Source organism: Euprymna scolopes, chromosome 33 (genome assembly GCF_053919585.1).
Source record: "Euprymna scolopes isolate OS-2025 chromosome 33, ASM5391958v1, whole genome shotgun sequence".
NCBI classification, from domain to species: Eukaryota; Metazoa; Mollusca; class Cephalopoda; order Sepiida; family Sepiolidae; genus Euprymna; species Euprymna scolopes.
Genome location: NC_136514.1, coordinates 18158518 through 18164517, shown reverse-complemented (window position 1 = coordinate 18164517; position 6000 = coordinate 18158518).

Here is a 6000-nt window from a genome sequence, read left to right as displayed (position 1 = left end):
ATGTAGTTATGGGTTAGTTTGGAGTTAGAATAAAAAGCCAACAAAACAGTTAGTTTGTATTGTGTAGATTGGTCATTTCTGATAGTATTGAGAGTCGTCAATGAAAATCTTAATTTCTGACAAAATACTGAATGTTTCTTGGATACCCATTCGTAAACAGTACCTTTTTTGGAAAAAAAAAAAAAACACTCCCCGGATCACCTTCACCACCTTAAAAAAAAAAACTTTATTCTTCAAAAAATGTGCACATTGTTAGTGTAAAAAACAGATTCGCACCACTTGATGAAATCAAGCATAGTAATATTTTAGTAAAGAAAATATGAAATTGATTTTCAATAATTAGTTTGAATGAATATCAGAAAATGTAATTGTTTGATGCATAAGAAAGAACTCATCTGCTGAATTTGATATTAAGCAGCAAAATATTTCAAAACATAAAAATGTGAAACATAACATGAATACTCTCCGTTGTCACTTGAAAACATTGACCTTGGTAGGAAGTTTATTAGATACTGAAATTGTGGTCTTGGTATGGTGTGCTTAATATTATTGTATGCAAAATTTAAAAACACAAAAGAGGGTACAATCAATATTGAAAAAGTAACATCTGTCACAGAAAATAGTAATTTATAAATGTCAAAAGAAATATTATTCTGTACTTAAAATGTTAAACTTACTGTTAACAATAATTTAAAATGGTGATCAGGATGAGTCCAACAACTTAGTCCTTGAGCTTTCTTATTGGTCATAGTAAAAAGAAATTGTAGTCTTTCAAGTTTGTTGGTCGCATTGGGATTCTTGGAATGTATCAACAGATTCCTGCATATGAATCTTTGTTAATTCCACACAATATAAAATATATATACAAAACAAAGTAAAGCAAAGTATAGGGTTAGTTGTGTCCTCTAATTATCAACCAAGTATATGTATTGATAAAAAGATAAAAGCAATGGAAATGTTTATTACAATGTATCAATATTAAATTTTTATCATGAACAACAAATCGAAATAATGATAGATATTTTGTGCTTATACGAAACTGGAATCAAGGATTGTCACCTGTGATTTTATATATGTCAATAGTGCATGCCACTACAAATGATATTAGCCAAATTAAGTTTTGTTTATTTCACCCATTATAAAATATATACACAAAATGCAGTAAACAAAGTTTAGGTTTAGTTAATGATAAGTTTAGGTTCGAGAAATAAGCAAAGAAAAGAAAAAAAGATACATTTGTTTATAGTGTGTAAATTGTAAGTTTGTAAATATTTAAAACTATCCACACTGGTATGTGGAAATTCTAGATACCTATTGTTATAAAGTTCCAATTCATGTTTGATATATCACTCTACATGTTCCCTGTTGCACCCCAAAGATGTAAATGATTATCGAGAAAGTGAAATGAAACAGTATTTGAAATAAAATAGAAACAAATGCTGATGTTTACTATATAAAACACTGTGTTCAATGGAATTGAGCCTTATACAATATTGGTGGAATAAAAAAATCCATTTTTTTAATTCAATTTAAGAAATGAGCAAAAATTTGATATTTAAAATATTTGGCATGAAGAAAAAGAAATATAAGATAAAAGGTGATAAAGCATTAAGAATCATATGCTGAATTCAATTAAAAACAAATATGATTGTCAAAGAAATATCATGAAAATTTTGTAAGTGAAAAAAATTATTTTTTGATATATTTGGTTTCGAAGTATTAAGAAACATGTACAACTTCATTTTAAAGACAAAACGAAAACTGTACTAATGATAATGACAATGGTGAAAGGAAATTGGAAAAAAATGTATCAGAGGTAAAATGTTGGTCACATATACGTTTGTGTGGTATGCATGAAACACGTGTAGAAAATTATATTTTCTGATGCTGAAAGTAAGAAGAGAAACATTGTTAAAAAATGATCTAAAAGGCAATAGTAAAATCCTCATTTTTAGTGTGGGATATGTTGTTTGTTTCAATTGAGAAAGGAAACTTTAATTTATACAATTCGATGTTATAGATCACAAGTTTTATTACAATAAACATTGTGTTCTTTAATTATCAACCAAGTATATTTATTGATAAAAAGAGAATGTAATGGACATGTTTATTATAATTTATCAATATTAAATTGTTATCATGAAAAACCAATGGAAAGCGTGAATGTTATTTGGTGTTTTTAAAAAACAGCTACCAATGATTGTAACCAGTGATATTTGTGTATGCTAACAGTGCAAATGTGGTGGTGAAATGAATTTTTGTTTATTCTTCACAATATAAAATATATACACAAAACTAAAACATAATTTACGGTTAGTTAATGATAAGTTTAGGTTAGAGAATTAAGCAAAATTATAGATACCTATTGTTATAAAGCACCAATTCATGTTTGGTATATCAATCTACATGTTCCTTGTAGCACCCCAGAGAGGTAAATGAGTGTCAACAAAATGAAATAAAACATAGTATTTGAAATAAAATGAAAAAGTGCTTGAAAAGTGAAATATGCTGGTGTTTACTATCTAAAACATTGCGTTCAATGCAATTGAAACTTATACTATATTGGTGGACTAAGAATTAAAGAAATAAAATTTAAGAAATTAGCAAAAAATTGATATGTAAAATTATTGGCATGAAGAAAAACAAATATAAGACAAAAGGGGAAAAAGCAGTAACAATCATGTGCTGAAGTTCATTGAAAATAAATCGTTTGTCAAAGAAATATAATGAAAATTCTCAGAGTGAAAAAAAAATGGGATTTTTACAAATCTGGTTTCCAAGTAATAGGAAACATGTACAGCTTCATTTTAACGACAAAATGTAAACTGTAGTAATGGTAATGAGAATGTTGAAGGAAATTGGCAAAAAATTGTTAGTCAAATGTTGATCAAATATTATAAGTTTGTGTGATATGCATGAAACGTTTAGAATATAATCTGCTCTCATGCTGAAAGCAAGTAGAGAAACATTGTGAAAAAATGATGTAAAGCTAAGCTAAGCAAACGACCAGTGAATGGAAATGTTTATTATAATGTATCAAGATGAACATATTATCATGAAAAAGCAAATCGAAATAGTGATAGTTATTTGGTGCTTATACGAAACAGGTATCAAGTATTGTCACCAGTGATTTTATTGATGTTAACAGTGCATGTCACTAAAAATAATGATGGTAGCGAAATTAAGTTTTGTTAATTCTACCCAATATAAAATATATACGCAAAACAAAGTAAACAAAGTTACGGGTTAGTTAATAATAAGTTTAGGTTCGAGAAATAAGCAAAGGAAAAGAAAAAAAAAAGGTACATGTGTTTATATTGTGTAAAATGTTAGTCTGTAAATATTTCAAACTATCAACACTGGTATGTGTAAATCCTAGATACCTATTGTCATAAAGTACCACTTCTTGTTTGATATATCACTCTACATGTTCCCTGCAGCATCCCAGAGAGTTAAATGAGTGTCCACAAAATGAAATAAAACATAGTACTGGAAATAAAATAAAATAAGAATATGTCTGAAAAGAAATAAATGCTGTTTACTATATAAAAAGTTGTTTTCAAGTGTCAAATGGAATTGAATCTTATACAATGTTGGTGGATTATGAAATTGCATGAATGAAATAACATTGGAGAAATAAGAAAAAAGTTTATATATACAATATTTACAAATGTAAGATAAAAGGTGAAGAAGGGCCAAATCCGAGATCTATAAATCGTAAATTTTCAAAGTGAAAACAGTTATTTTTTTTTTTTTTTAGATCTGCTTTCCAAGTAATAGTAACCATGTACAGCTTCATTTTAAATGAAAACTGTACTAATGATAATGTTCATGGTGAAAGGAAATTGGAAAAAAATTAAAAATGTCAGAGGTAAAATGTTTGTGTGGTATGCATGAAACACGTGTAGAAAATGATCTCATGCTGAAAGTAAGAGAAACATAGCTAAAAAATTATGTAAACGCAATAGTAAAATCCTCATTTTTAGGAACATAGTGTGGGGTATGTTGTTTGTTTCAATTGAGAAAGGAAAGTTTAATTTTTAGAATTGGATGTTATAGATCACAAGTTTATTACAATAAACATTGTGTTCTCTAATTATCAACCAAGTATATTTATTGATAAAAAAAGAAAAGTAATGGACATGTTTATTATAATTTATCAATATTAAATTGTTATCATGAAAAACCAATGGAAAGCGTGTTGGTTATTTCGTGTTCATAAGAAAAAACATCATGGGTTGTCACCAGTGATTTTATGTATGCTAACATTTCGCTGCAAATGTGGTAGCTAAATGTCTTTTTGGTTATTCTACACAAAATAAAATATATACACAAAACAAAGTAAAAGAAATGTCAGGGTTAGTTAATGATAAGCTTAGTACCAAGAAATAAGCACAGAATAAGGAAAAGAAAGATACATTTGTTGATATTGTGTCGATTGGTGAATTTGTTGGTTCATTTTGTTTTATGACATATCAACACTATATCAGGTTATTTCATGCCCAATCTAGTGACATTTTTTTTCCTAGAATATATTTGTTTATTTAATGTTAGTTTCTATTTAACTCATAATTGGGACCCTAACAGGTACTACTACTCCAGATCAGAGTGGACCTGGTAGCAATAGCAATTAAATGGTGGCTTCACACTTCACAAAGCCCCATGTTTGGATACAGTTTATGGTCATATCCAGGACCTGGTGAATTTGTAAATAATTGAAACGATCAACACTGGCGAGTTAGAATTCTACATACCTATTGTTATAAAGTACCAATTTATGTTTTACATATCACTCCACAACGTTGCTGCAGAATCCAGACAGTTGAAAGAGTCTCAAGAAACTGAAAAGCTATTTAGTACTCTTAAATAAAATAACATGCATAAAGAAATCCTAATATAAGACAATAGATGAAAAAGCAATAAAAATTTTGTGTGGAATCAAGTGAAAACAGTTTCTTTGTCAAAGAAATTGCATGAAGATTCTCAGAGACTTTTCCTTCCTCGTTCCCTTCCCTTTTGGTGGAAGGAAACTTTCACAGTGGCTCAGAAGGTGGGCTGAGCACACTTCCTACAAAGGTGGGATGGGTAAATTTCTTTTTCATTTGGTTGCCTGGAGGACAGGCTTAGGCCCCCCCCCAAAAAAAAAGGTTGGAGCCAGGGAACTTCTCGTCCCAGAAGGGGGAGGGGGGCCCGGGAAGGCTTCTCTTCCCATATTTTTTGTTTTGTGTAAGGTTGATCTCTTTCCAAAGGGAGTAAGAGGATATCCCTCTCTTAGGAGGAGACCGAAGGCTCCCTGGGCCTCCCATCCTCCTGAGAGAAGTTCCCCGGCTTCCACATTCATTGCTCAGCCCGCCGTCCAGGCAATCAGAGTCTGATTGTCTGCCGTATATAAAAAGGCGATTTTAGCTTGTCAGGCGGTATGCTCTGCGTAGACCATTTTTCTTCCACCTGTTGACCTTCCCTCCCTGTCATACAATACGCTTAAACAGGATATTTTAATTTATGCAGATTCCATATAGACTTTTAGTTTCCCAGGGTGTATACCGTCCGTTGACCATTTATGTTTAAGAGTTTTCCTTGTCCCTTCTCTGCCCCAGAATGGGAAGGGAGCTCTTTCCCACTGTATGGGGGGGGCGGCTTTCTTTTATGGTTATGTGGGGAGCCTTACCTTTACCCCCCTTAAGGTGGTAGGTCTTTTTTGTAAATATGTTAGTCAAATGTTGATCAAATATTATAAGTTTTTGTGATATGCATGAAACATGTGCAGAATATGATCTGCTCTCATGCTGAAAGCAAGTAGAGAAACATTGTGAAAAAATGATGTAAACCTAAGCTAAGCAAACGACCAGTCAATGGAAATGTTTATTATAATGTATCAACAATAACACATTATCATAGTTATTTGGTGCTTATACGAAACAGGTATCAGGGATTGTCACCATTGATTTTATTTATGTTAACAGTGCATGTCACTACAAATAATGATGGTAGCGAAATTAA